The sequence below is a fragment of the Thalassophryne amazonica genome, chromosome 1 (genome assembly GCF_902500255.1).
Source record: "Thalassophryne amazonica chromosome 1, fThaAma1.1, whole genome shotgun sequence".
NCBI classification, from domain to species: Eukaryota; Metazoa; Chordata; class Actinopteri; order Batrachoidiformes; family Batrachoididae; genus Thalassophryne; species Thalassophryne amazonica.
Window position 1 is genome coordinate 83,334,447 of NC_047103.1, and position 14,201 is coordinate 83,348,647.

The 14,201-nt window shown below is 45.2% G+C and overlaps 1 protein-coding gene across 1 annotated transcript in view; it reads right to left on the reverse strand.

Moving 5' to 3' along the window:
- Positions 1 to 14,201, reverse strand: part of mpp7a (membrane protein, palmitoylated 7a (MAGUK p55 subfamily member 7)) — an 866,557-nt gene that overhangs the window by 693,960 nt on the left and 158,396 nt on the right. Inside the window, 1 exon segment of the mRNA XM_034172035.1 lies at positions 2,936 to 3,002. The gene's annotated coding sequence lies outside the window, so the exon portion shown is untranslated.

A 14,201-nucleotide genomic window follows, 5' to 3' on the forward strand; every position in this document is an offset into this window, starting at 1 on the left:
ATGCTAGTATACTAAGGTATATTTAAATATCTAAAAACGAAGAGTAAAATAGAAGAGTAGAAAAGAGTACAGTAGAGCCACTTAGGTGTCTGGTCTTAAGAACCAGGGATGGTAGGTTGAAAAGCTTTTTTATCCCATGCAGAGCCAGCCCAAGGCATACGCCAACTACGCGGTCGCTTAGGGCCTCCACGCCACCAGGGGGCCCCGAGAGCACCGAGACGTTGTTATAAAAAAGTAAATATATACATGAAATTAAAATAATATTGAATAATTTAAACGAAATTGTATTACACCCGAAAAAAATAAATTCATTTTGACAAAATACCAATAATAGGTTAACTGATGCCTCCTCTTGGCTGATGCCTCCTCTTGGCTGCTGCCACCGTTGGGCAAATTTAGATGCACCGCTTGGGTCAGGTGGTCGATGGCTAATCGTGAGGAATGAAGTGAGTCATGTCTCAGAAAAGAAATTATCCCTCTGGAGTGGAGAAAAGAAAAAAGAAGTTGGAAGAGGAGAAAAAACAACAAGACAAAGGTAGGTTTGCATGTCCAATATTACAATTTTTGTTGTCATTATTTGCGAAATGCTCCATTCGTTTAGTGTAAAGTGCTTTAGGTGTCGAAGTCAAAGGCGATTGCTCTAAGACTGCAGGGGAAGCTCAGCTTCCCCTAAAATGTCAAAAAATAAGTGATCAAATATATACTGTTGTGTGTACATGTCACTGACTAAATATGCGCTACAACGCGCTCAACTTTTGTTCAGAATCAGCTTCTTATCACTGGTAACGACGCGGCTTTCCTCTCACTCAAACCCGCAGCTTCACAGTGCTTTAAACAGTGTGGACGCTGAGCGTCCACAGACTTCAATAGCGACACAAAGCATGCAGCGAAACGAGACAAGTCATTGGATAAATGCTGGGCTTTGTCCCGCCCATCGGACGCTCAGCGTGTCTGGGGGATCTATGGGGCAGTGGGCTGGTCTCGTCTGGCCCGGACGCTCAGCTTCTGCATGATGATTGGATGATCTGTCTGAGGCTGAATCCCTTTTTGATTGACAACGAAATGAGCGAATCAGCCCCCAAATGAAATTCTGCTTAAGGCCCCATAAAGGCTTGGGCCGGCCCTGATCCCATGGGAACTCTCCCTACCCACCCAAGTGGCTCAAGAAAAAAGGTATATACAATAATAAATAATAAGACATAAGAAAGATAAAAACATCATATATATAACTTATATTTAAATATTAAGAGTAATAAACAACATGGTTAGGTAGGAGGAAAAACTCCTCCCAAAAAGCAAGATTGCACATTTCAGAGTGGCCTTTTATTGTGGCCAGCCAAAGGCACACCTGTGCAATAATCATGCTGTCTAATCAGCATCTTGATATGCCACACCTGTGAGGTGGGACGGATCATCTCGGCAAAGGAGGAGTGCTCACTAACACAGATTTAGACAGATTTGTGAATATTCGAGAGAAAAGATCTTTGAATTCAGCTCGTGAAAAATGGGAGCAAAAGCAAGTGTCACGTTCGTATTTTTGTTGAGTATAATTTACAAACACTACCCGATCTAGAGCCTGTGGATCCCCACAAGCAAAGCGCTAGTTCCATTTTATCACACAATATGTGCATTAAGTCAACAAAACATGATACCATAAGCAACTGTAAACTCCAGTACAGTGGTCCCTCACTATATCGCGGTTCACCTTTCGCGGCCTCGCAGTTTCGCTGATTTTTTAAGTGCAATTTTGCATGCTGCTGCTTCTTTTTTTTTTTTAAACAGCGCATTGTGTTCTGCATCCTCATCAGGCAGGCCGGTCCGCATCACCACGATTGCTCTCACTGCCTCTGATGCGCTTACCGAGTCTGCAGGCTCAGTAAGTGCCGCAGTGGCCACTCACACTGCCCCACTGTCTGATGTGCGGAGTTGCAGCCAAAATCTGACAAGAGGTCCAGAGACTACGCTTGCTGTTTTGATGCAGAGCGCTCCAGCAGCCCGCAAGGGTAGAATTCTTGCGGAAAAATCCGTAGCGCTGCATGGTCTCGGTAACCACAGCCGCAGAGCTCGGTGGCCACTGAGAGAGGTTTGTATCTTTTTAATGACTTGGATTCTTTGCGGGTCCCGCATCCATCCCGCAACGGTAACACCGGAGGCAGTGAGCGAAGAAAGAGCACGCTCATTGTGTTCTGCGTGTCTATTTATAAGAATCTTCTCGCCCAGAAGAAAAAAAGAGCGCCAACAACTACCCATAACTGTGTTCTTCACTCGGAAAAAGACACCTGCACCGAGGTGTCACTTAGTAGAAAAACACGCTGCGGAGCAGCGCCAGGACGAAGAGGCATGGTCAGAGGAACTGTGAAATACTGGTCAGTCACTATTAATAACGTCTTATGTGTCCAACCTCGTAGGTTGATCATTAAAATTACATATGTTAGTTCTAAAAGCCATCATAATTATTTATAGGAAAATATTCTATTTTTATTTCTCAAACAAATGTTTGGGCCTGAAAGCAGGTTTTGATCTTTGGTTTCATTCCATAATACTGGACTTATTTTTCTACTAAGGTTTGAACTTTGAGAGTGTTTACACATGAGAGAAAAGTGAGAAAATGTTAATGCCTGTTTGAGAAAACTGTATAAAGTGTGTAGTGAGGGGTTTTACAGCCTTAAAACATCTATAATAATTGTAAAAAATAACGCCGACTACTTTGTGGATTTCGCCTATCGCGGGTTATTTTTAGGACCCTTGTGAAGATAAAACTGTCAAGAGTTAATGCTGTCAATGCGCAAATGACCAGCTCATGGCGATGATAATCAAGACATTCAAGTCCATCTACAGCACAGCAACCCTCAGCTACACACAAACACACAACCAGCCAAGTACAGATAGCAAGTTATCTCAAAACCTCCACTTTTATAAGACAGAGTGCACTTACTTTAACACTTCTTCAAACCCGTGGCCTTCCCCTCCATCTCTCCTCAGGTGCACACACAGCAGCTCGTCTCTGGTTCTGTAAGAGGGAGAAGACGGCAGAGTCACCATCACTTGCCAGTAAATCTCTCACATTGTCACATGTCATGCACAGGGTTGTTACAGACACCACCAATGGCAAAATCTATTCATCAAAGCTCGGACAGTTTAATAAATTGACCACACACACACACACACAAAATTGCTATTTCTGCGCTTTCAAGAGCAGAGTGCAGCACACATGTTCACCAGCTTGTGTAGTGTTTCCCCACTAATAATATAAGCCAAGCTGGCCACGAGGCCAACATGAATCCCGCCCGGTGATTTTTGTTTTTGTTTTTAATACAAAATATTACTTAATTTGGATGTCAATCATTTGTGGTGTACACTGACTATGACTCTCCCTCACACACAATCATCTGTGGAGTAACTGTATTCACATAGCTTATTTTTATTATCTGATCTTAGGGTCCTGTCACACCTTGACAGGACCCTATCCAGCGTATGCCAACGCAGACTACGCTGGATACGTCAGAAAAGTTATGCAGCTGTCATCCCTTGACGATTTAGCCAGCGTATGGCGACAACCCCGTTTCCACAGAGCAGTTTGGGTCGGTACTGCATGGTATGGTACGGGTCAGAACAGTAAGGTCTGGCTTGGTTTGCGTTTCTTTTGACAACAGAACCCTATTTTCTGGCAGGTGGAGCACGTAAATATTGATGACCACATCGTGCACGCATATGCTGTTGTGCAGCCTTGGCCCCTCCACACGGGCGCCAAACATAGAAATTTAATATTTTTTGTCTGGATCCGGATTCTGGATCAAGTTTCACTTCATATAGGCTTTGAAGGATTACGTCAAAACTACATCATGGATTCACATAAAATTTGCACCACAGATAGATATTAAGCCATGGAAGACTCCATTAAATTTTGGAGGTGATCCGGATCCAGATTGTGTATCAAGATTTCACTTTGTTAAAGGCTTTGAAGGATTACGTCAAAACTACTTCACGGATTCTCACCAAATTTGCAACACAGATAGGCATGGAAGACTCCACTGAATTTTGGAGGTGATCCGGATCCAGAATGGTGTATGTCAGAAAACTGATTGCTCTTGTTATTATATAGTCTTATCTTTCAGTATCGGGGTGGTGCGCAAGTGGTTTGTGCGCTTGGTTTCAGTGTGGATGGTTCCCGGTTCAAAGCCCACCCCAGCCACATTTCTCCGTGTAAAGTTGTGTCAAGAAATCAACATGCAAATCCACCTTGGATCTGCTGTGGTAGCTTCAGAGTGAAAACAAGGGAGCAGCCGAAGGGACTTACTGTTATTACTCTTATTGTTCAATATATAAAGGTGAATGATGTATTATTTTGCCAGCCTCAATTTAATTGCCCTTTACATACACATTCATTTATATAAGTCACAAACACTTCAGCGAGCCGCGCTGCTTCTGTCCCTCTTTTCACGGGTGGGGTCAGCCCTGCTGTCTGTGTTAGAGGTGCTGCCCAGCCAGCTGAAGTGAAGCAACTGCATTATGCCATCGAGAATATTTGGAAGACTGAATGTAATTAATGAAGTTACTTTTTCCTTCTGAAATATGAACGAAAAAGCCATAGCGTACCGATCCACAGTTGAGTCCCTATATGAGATCAGACAGCTGCATGTAGGCAGACATCAGTGACTTATTGCAAAAGTTGCAGTTTTATATCACACTATGACTTTAAATATGTACAAAGTGAGGATTTATGAGATGTCATCATTTGCACAAAATCAAACAAATATTAAATTGACAAAATATTGAAGGTAGTCTGATGAGACACATCACACAACACATCAAATAAACACTTTGAATCCCATATAAAATGCATTTGTAAAACCTAATTTTTTCAAATAGCTAAACTTAGGCCCACACTCTCCCTTTCCGACTCTGAAAAGCTCATCCACGCCTTTGTCTCCTCCAGACTGGACTATTGCAATGCACTTTTCATTGGGATTCCTGTCAAGAATATACAAAGACTTCAGTATGTCCAAAACAGCGCGGCCAGGGTCCTGATGAGAGTCACATCACTCCCATCCTCCAAACAATTCACTGGCTTCCCATTTCTGCCTGGATCACATACAAAATTTCACTGCCTACTTTTCAGTGTTTATACAGTAACGCCCCATCACACCTCACAGAACGCCTCACCCTTCAGTGTCTAGCACATTCTCCTCACTCCTCCAAAACTCAGCTTCTTCTCACTCCCAGGAATTCGATCCGCACTACAGGAGGCCGTGCCTTCTTCTGAGCTACCGTTCGAAAGTAATGGCTCACATTTACAGGAAACTCTTAACTTTTTCAGCGTCGGATTTTGGAGCCTAAAGTGTAGTGATGCGCTGTTTGTGTAGATGCTGATTACTGATGTGGACGTGGACATCGGGACATCTGACACTGTTTTTAACAGACTGCCTGGACATAGAAATGGATTTGTTACATTGGAAAAAAAAAAAAAAATCACAATTAATGGACGTCATTGTATGTGCCACAATCGAGGCAGAGCTGCAGATGGTAATCTCGCGTGCGCCTTTGAACGCGTGGAGTTTGCATTTGGAAATGAATACATAAGATGGCGAGTCTGGCATGTTCAGGATTTTACCCCTTTTGTGTTTTGTGGCTAGATTTCTATTTTTGTTTTACTCTGAGAGAGTGAATTTGGATATGTGTGCTGCGAAGCTCGTTGTGTGTGTGTGTGTGTGTGTGTGTATGTGTGTGTGTGCGCGTGTGTGTGTGTGCGCGTGGAGCTGACGTGACGCTCGTTTTTCCTCGGCAGCAGATGCATTTTTTTTTTTTTTTGATTTTATTGAAAACAAAACTCACGAGTGCAAACAAGGGAGCAGCCAAAGGGACTTACTTACTGAGAACAAAACTCATTGTTAATCATATACAAAACTGATCCTGGAACAGAGATGGTTACTGACAGGCTGCGTTTATGGCTGCAGGTGCACATCGACCTTCTTGGAGCCGCAGCTTTTACCGTCGTCGCATGTCGTCGAATCGCAGAGTGCTAACCTAAGCTGCTACATGCTTACTCGTTAGCTAAAATTGCTAATTTCTCCAGAAATATTTGTCCTATCAACTTTCTGTTATTGCAGCATTCATCCTTGACCCAAAATACATAAGGATATCAAACGGCAAAAGTCAGCTCTCCACTGTTGTTGCGTGACAAAAGCCATACACACACATGCACACAGAGGCCACTTGGCTATTATAATATAGATATAATATAAACTATTACAAATAAAGAGTTATAAAAATATTGACGTATCTCCTTTAACTTTGGGTAAACATAGGGAAATTAGCATGATTTCACCTGCTTCAGAAACATCAAGCTATCAGGAATATGAACTTTGGTGACATCACAGACGCCGCCTCTTGAGATTCTACTGAAATTAATTGGGAAAAAAACATTTTTTACAGTGTGAAATCAGTGATTTTTGTGGAGTTTGACAGTGAATATGGTGCAAATCTGTTTTACAAGGATGCACTAAAACGATTAGTGTTGCTTATTTGGTCGATAGATTGTCCAATGATAACGATTTGAGGCAGAAAATTTTAGTTTTTTTTATAGTGCGTCTCAGACAAACGGCAGAAGTCAAGCCCAGAACAGCGTGAGAATGGTCTTCAAAGCGTGGATCTAACTGCAGATTTCATCCTCACCTTTCGTGTGGCCAGGAGAAAATTCTTCAAAGTGCATTTCCTCTCTTGAAGGCACGGAATCTGCTGTGTTTATGATTTGCGCCACGGCGTCACATCATCCTAAGCTAAGATGCTATGTGCAGGATGCCAGTGAGTCTCACTGAGGAAGGCACTCCTGTGATCAAGGAGTCGAACAGAAAGATGACGAGGAGCGACCGCTTTGATGTGAACCAGCTTACAGCCATTTGAATTATTGGCTGAGATAAACCGATGGCTAAGATGAGTGCGACCAGTAGCCCCAGTGTCACGGACACTGGCAAGTCTGGAGAAGAAGGCTGACAGTGGGACATGGTTTTTCTGTGGACACAAGACAGTGCCACACAGTGAAACAATAATTTTACATGGCTCTGTGTGTGAACACAGCAGGAGTGAAATCAGAGACACTGCGTTCACGTATGTAATCATTATTATTCGGTCTTATTGATATGCATGTGATGTTTATTTTTTTCTGAATACACCAAAGGTTACAAAGAGGCGGAGATGGACAAATGCTGATCACAAAATATAAGGATCTGAAAGCAAATTAAAGCCATATTAAATTTGGACACAAAAATAGCTCAGATGTTTGAAAAGATAGTGTTGATATTACTGACGCAACATCCAAGATCCATGCTCATTCAGGGTGCTGGGAAAGGGACATAGATTTACATCAGAATTGTGATTCTTATCCTTAATTCCCAATCTATTCAAAACTGTCAAAATTTGAGTTTTAAGATAACATCTCAGTTTTGATTCAGTTTCTCCTCACTACCTTCTCGACTTCCATACAACAGTTCTTGCCACGTGAGCATGAAGTAGCAACAAATCTCTCTCTCTCTACCTCACAGACGCACACATGGCAGGTCAGAAATCACTGCATATTTTTATTAGCAGGACAAGGTGGATTGGCTCTCATGACAGGTCAGGTGGGTATTACACAACTATGACCCGTGCATCCCTAGCGGCCAGAGCGACAGCAGGGAGATCAGTCAGTGGGCGTTCAAGTGGCAGGTTCAGCATCCGCAAACAGCCAGTTTTCATCAGGCCAGGTGACACCAGTAAAAAAAAACAAAAAAAAAAACAAATACACACACATACATACACCTTCAACTGCTTGTCTGGGATTGGGTCACGGGGCAACAGCTCCAGTAGGGGACCCCAAACTTCTCTTTCCCAGGCCACATTAACCAGCTCTGACTGGGGGATACCGAGGGGTTCCTGCCCAGTGTGGCAATATAATCTGTCCACCTATTCCTGGGTCTTCCCTGGGTTCTCTTCCCAGCTGGATGTGCCTGGAACACCTCTCTTAGGGCACCGTCCAGGATGCACATGCAATCACACGAAAAGACAGAAGACAGAAATATGGGAGAGTGAGACATGGAGGCTGACTGAGACATCAATTTGACACGAGGTGCTAAAACAACCACTGACATTGTCAGTGAGCCACTTTAAACCTGTAAAACCAAAACCAAGGTTTAAATTCTATCAAGACCAGAATTACAGCCCTGGGTTCAAACTCCACAAAGTCAAACAAGTGTCAGCTTGCAGTTGTTGAAATGTCCTTGAGCAGAAAAGGAAATCTTTACCTGTGTGGCTAGTCTGAGCAGGTAGACCTTCAGGATAAAAGCAAACAGACACACAGCTGTGTGAAAGCAATCTCAAAATGGGGCTTTAAACTGTTAATCCCTGCAGAGGTGACTGGCTTGATGGAAATACTGTATATTCAGTTCCCCACTGTGCTACCCTGTCATGCAACAAATACTGATCTAACCAGACTGGAATGCACATTTATGTACTGAAATAATTACAAATTTTGTACAATTTCCATAGGATGTTGAATGAGCTATGACTCAACACATCTTTTAACTGAAAGCCCAGAGTGTCCAGACACAGATACATAGCATGTGGCGTGAGTTTATATGTAAGTGAAAACATAACAGAGGGCCCTATATGGTGTCAGATCGGGGTCAAAACGACTCTCGTGTAAAACATGCATATTGATCGGGTTGGGTGTAGAGTGTCAGATTCAGTCGCGCTGGGTTTCATTAATCTCAGGTGATTTTTAGGACTTTCTGTAATTTATTATTACACAAATACTGAATGAGTTCAATGGTACAAATATTCCATGAGGTGAATGCTGGAACATACCGTTCAACGAGGCAAAGCCAGGTTGAATGGTATGTTCCAGCTTTCACAAAATTAAATAATAGTTCCATTGAAAGTGTTATGTGTCGGACGCAGCTCGGAGAACCGACCAGCGTTTGAAGGACCCAGTATGAAATAAGCAGAGCACGGTTCAAATGCTAACTGAATTTAATACATAACAGTGATAATATAATAACAAAAGGTGCGGTCTGGCGTGGTGCGCTCCCAGCAGCGCTAACGGTCCGGAGCCAGAAGCTGTTTCGGACCCAAGGACCCCGCCGACACCCCCCAGGTGGCCGCAACAACCTAGTCTGTGAAAGAAGGAACCATTAAGTAAGTCCACACTCTACACACAGAACACTTAAAGGTGTACAAACAGCAAACACTTCCTGGCTTGATTACTGATCAGCTTCCCAACCTGCAGGCATGGAACAATCAGTTCCCAAAACTCCACTGCGGTGAAAGCTGATACATGACTAACAAACAGCTCAATACAATAAGGTGTGAGGGACACCACATTTACTGACTGTATAACTGTTAGTCACAAAATCTAACGTACCTCAGGAAGTGTGCTGACGAGCGTGAAACCTCACCCCCTCCTCTTTCACAGACTGTGCATCAAACCTGGACGTTCTCAGCATCCGCTGTTGATGAGATGGCTCCCGAGACGACGATCTCACCCGTCTGGTCACAAGGTCGAGTCTCTGGCAAACACACACTGTGCACTCCAGTCTTAAATGCCAACATGTTCCAATCCATCCAGATGCACCACAGCTGTGAGTCCTGACGAGTCGCAGGTGATCAGGGTGAGGTCCTGACAGCCTCAGCAACACAGCCACTCAGTCCCAAACGCACGCCACCTGGGAGGAAAACCAAAAGACAGAAACAAACCGGCAGCCAGGCCCCCCCAGCCATATAACAGTACCCCACCCTCACGGGAAGCCTCCCGGCGACCACACACACCTGGCCCAGGAGAAACACCCCCCTCCAGGGACCATGGCTGGAAACCGCGTCTGCGTTCATCCTCCAACAGACTGGTTGAACTGGCTGCATCTTTGCCCTTGTTTCTGACAGTCTCTTAGCACAGGTGTGGCCAGGAGTTCTTACACCTGTGCGGTCAGCCTTTATCCAAACATGTGTAATTAGTCATAAAACAAAACACAAACAACCAAAACACCCCCCCCCTCCCCAGGGGACCGTCCCGTCAAACCCCAGGGAAGGGGAGAAAAGAAAAACAACCCAAACTTGAGCTTACAAATAAAAATACTAAAACACCCCCCCCCCCCCCTCCCCAGAGGACCGTTCCATCAAACCCCAGGGAAGGGGAGAAAAGAAAAACCCAAACTTGAGTTTACAAACAAAAATGCTAAAATACCCCCCCTCCTCCCCCCCAAACGACATGTAGGGACCAACACCCCCCAGAGGGCCTCCCACCAGCTCCAGGAGTAATAACCACGACCGAGGTCCCTCTGGGATCCAACGTCACCCACGGGGACTACCAGCGCCTCCCAGAGGACCACTCGTCAACCCCAGGAGACGCCTCCCCTCATGACCAATGGACCCAGCCCCGGCCGTCCATGGCTAGATGGGCCTACAGCCCTTTCCCCCCCAGAGGACACCACAGTCAAACCCTGAGGGCGGAAACAGGGGGGGGGAAAACAAAAAGATACCCCAAACCCCCCCCTCCCCTCCCGGGTGCAGAGGCCACCTGGGAAACGCCCAGCACAACCTAACTGCACCCCTCCAGCAATGCCGACACTACGGCACACCCGGCTGGAGTCAGAGGAGAAGAGAGGGCATAACAAAAAACAAAAAAAAAAGAAAAAAAAGAAAAAAACAACCCAAGTACCACCCCATCACCCCCCAGGGGACCGTTCCATCTAACCCTGGGGATGTGAAACAAAAAGAAATAAAAGAAAAAACAAACAGACCAACACACAGTTGGTTGGGTCCCCTTTTTTTTTTTTGTTCTTTTTCAGACAGGCTGCAGGGTCACAACCCCAGACAAATAGCGGAAAACAAAAAAATAAAATCCCACACAAAAACCAACTCAAAAAACACCCACACAAAATGAACTAACACAAAACAAATCAGTGAGTTATACCGTCAAGCTCAACCAAATGGAACACACCTGTTCCTACTCAAGAGCTTGACGGTAACGTGATTCAGTCACCACAAGGGGGAGCCTGAGTGCTAAAAATGAAAAAACCCCTTTGGCGACAGAAAAAACAAACAAGCTGCTTTTATGTGCGCAGCTGAGTGCAACACACAACCAAAATGTGCTCAACTAAATAACGCCGGAGCTGATACAACAGACGCAGAAGTTACCTTTATCCGGGGAAACGGGGCTACAACTGTAACACAGGAAGCCCAGCGACCCGTGCTAACAGAGCTCCGCCGTGCGCGTGAACCCATTACAAACGCACTCTTGCAGCTCCCGTTTAAACCTCTTATCCGGTCGGAGCGTGACGCGAAGCCGTCGCCGGTCACACTCCACCACGACCCACGGATAAGGCACAACACAGGAACACGGCTGCAAGAGAGCACAAATCAGTATCCAGTAATGGGTTCTCAAACACGCACCTTCCGGGCGGAGATCCCCGCAACTGATCCGGATAACCACTGAACGTCTGCTGCCGCCTTCCCGGCGCGTTACCGTCTCTGCTACCGCTGGGTCCGTGATGTTGGGCCAGAGACTACTGTTATGTGTCGGACGCAGCTCGGAGAACCGACCAGCGTTTGAAGGACCCAGTATGAAATAAGCAGAGCACGGTTCAAAGGCTAACTGAATTTAATACATAACAGTGATAATATAATAACAAAAGGTGCGGTCTGGCGTGGTGCGCTCCCAGCAGCGCTAACGGTCCGGAGCCAGAAGCTGTTTCGGACCCAAGGACCCCGCCGACACCCCCCAGGTGGCCGCAACAACCGAGTCTGTGAAAGAAGGAACCATTAAGTGAGTCCACACTCTACACACAGAACACTTAAAAGGTGTACAAACAGCAAACACTTCCTGGCTTGATTACTGATCAGCTTCCCAACCTGCAGGCATGGAACAATCAGTTCCCAAAACTCCACTGCGGTGAAAGCTGATACATGACTAACAAACAGCTCAATACAATAAGGTGTGAGGGACACCACATTTACTGACTGTATAAATGTTAGTCACAAAATCTAACGTACCTCAGGAAGTGTGCTGACGAGCGTGAAACCTCACCCCCTCCTCTTTCACAGACTGTGCATCAAACCTGGACGTTCTCAGCATCCGCTGTTGATGAGATGGCTCCCGAGACGACGATCTCACCCGTCTGGTCACAAGGTCGAGTCTCTGGCAAACACACACTGTGCACTCCAGTCTTAAATGCCAACATGTTCCAATCCATCCAGATGCACCACAGCTGTGAGTCCTGACGAGTCGCAGGCGATCAGGGTGAGGTCCTGACAGCCTCAGCAACACAGCCACTCAGTCCCAAACGCACGCCACCTGGGAGGAAAACCAAAAGACAGAAACAAACCGGCAGCCAGGCCCCCCCAGCCATATAACAGAAAGAATGTAAAAACATTCATTATTTGTTTTATATAACGGCTAAAATAGATCCTTGTCATTTGATATTTTATTAATTTAATAAACAACATTAAAGGGACTTACATTTTGGCGTTCCACTGCTGCTAAAGTCCAAATTGTGACATGTAGCCCAGTGATGCTGTGCACCAACTTCGGACTTCGTGTAGTTCCTCAGTCCAGCCAAAAATCATTGTCAGTTCTTCATGCATTCAGATGGCTTACAGCAGAGTGGATTTTCTGTGTGTGTATGTTACAAGAATTAGCAGTGTCAGTTAGCTTGTTGTCCCCCGCGCGCGCGCGCACACACACACACACACGCACAACCAGGTCAGCGCTTGTGCGAGCATGTACCACCAAAAAAAGACTGTGTACATCTTCAGTGCAGCAGAAAAAAAAAATCATTTCAGAAATCAGTCCAGCTTTTCAATCTTTCTTCCTACTAACAGCCGCCAGACAGTGCAATGGATTTGTTTTGTGTGCGCGTGTGAATGTGCATGCGCGAGCATGTGCGTGCGCAGAGTGCAATGTACCAAACGTATGGAACCAAATTTGCACTCTAGTCATCAACTAAGCAGAAACAAGGGAATAACGGTTAACGCCGATGTGTCCGACTGAGGGCTGTTAATCAAACCTCATGCTTCAGAAGTGACCAATCACAACAGAGCCAGTGCCGACCTGGTTCCCTCCCCCACAGTGCCAAAACCCTCCACCCCCCCATAGTGCCATAAGTTTTGAGCGAGAGAATAGAAATCCACTACACACCAGCAGAAGTCAACTCCGAGAGGGCGGGGGGCGGCTGGTCCTCTCTCGCAGCACCTTTTCCCTTCCACGAGGTGCAGTTTCCTCACGCATGCAGTTAATATCTACGCATGTGAAATAATATAATATGCCTGAACGCATTTTTTACACGAGTGTGGTTTTGGCACCGATCTGACGCCACAGCCCTGACAGCACGAAATAAATCTCCCAGTATTCTAACAGGACAGCATTTTACAACAATGCTGAATTTCTCTGAAGATGTTAACTCTGTATACAGAACATGCAGAGAGAGAGAGCGAGAGAGAGAATCACAATGCAGCAAATTCTATGCAACATAGTGACATACCTTTTCATTGCACCTTACAAAACTACAATGTAAGAACTTTCTACATGCGAGAACCTAGTTAAACACTAATGGAAACTAAGCAATATGTTAGCAGCAAACTAAGGTTGCGACCAACCCGATCCGGTATCGCGAACGGCTTCCGATACCGATGTAATTCACGTATCAGAAAATACCGATCCAACCCACGACATTTTCCAATACCGGATAACAGCCACTGTGAATCCTCTCAACTGCTGTTATTTGCTCTCTGCTTGTTTGCTGCCGAGCGGGAGGAGGAGAGAGGGAGGTTTTCTGAAGCCGGGCTGTTTGAGAGAGCTATCTTCTGCAGTGTTCTAGCCAAGGTTAGCGGCAAATTTCTGCCCCGCTCTTGGGTTCAAATTGTCTGTTCGTCGAGCACAGATTTTCCAAAATGTTAACTGAAATGTAGTTGAAAATGTGTGCTAAAAAGTTAGCCACTTCACTGTCCCGAGGCTGTCCAACGCCAGCTCAGTGTGCAGCTGAGGAGGAGAAGCCGAATAGAGATTCTGTCCGCTGAAAGGGAGAAAAGTCTCCATTAAAATCCTGTGTCAGCATCGCTGATGATACATTTATTTTACAGTTGAAAAGTTTCGTGTTTCCAAAAAGGTCGAAGTTTGTGCAGCACAAAAACAAAGACAGAAAGAGGGAGAAAGAAAGCGAGTGAGAAAGAGAGAGAGC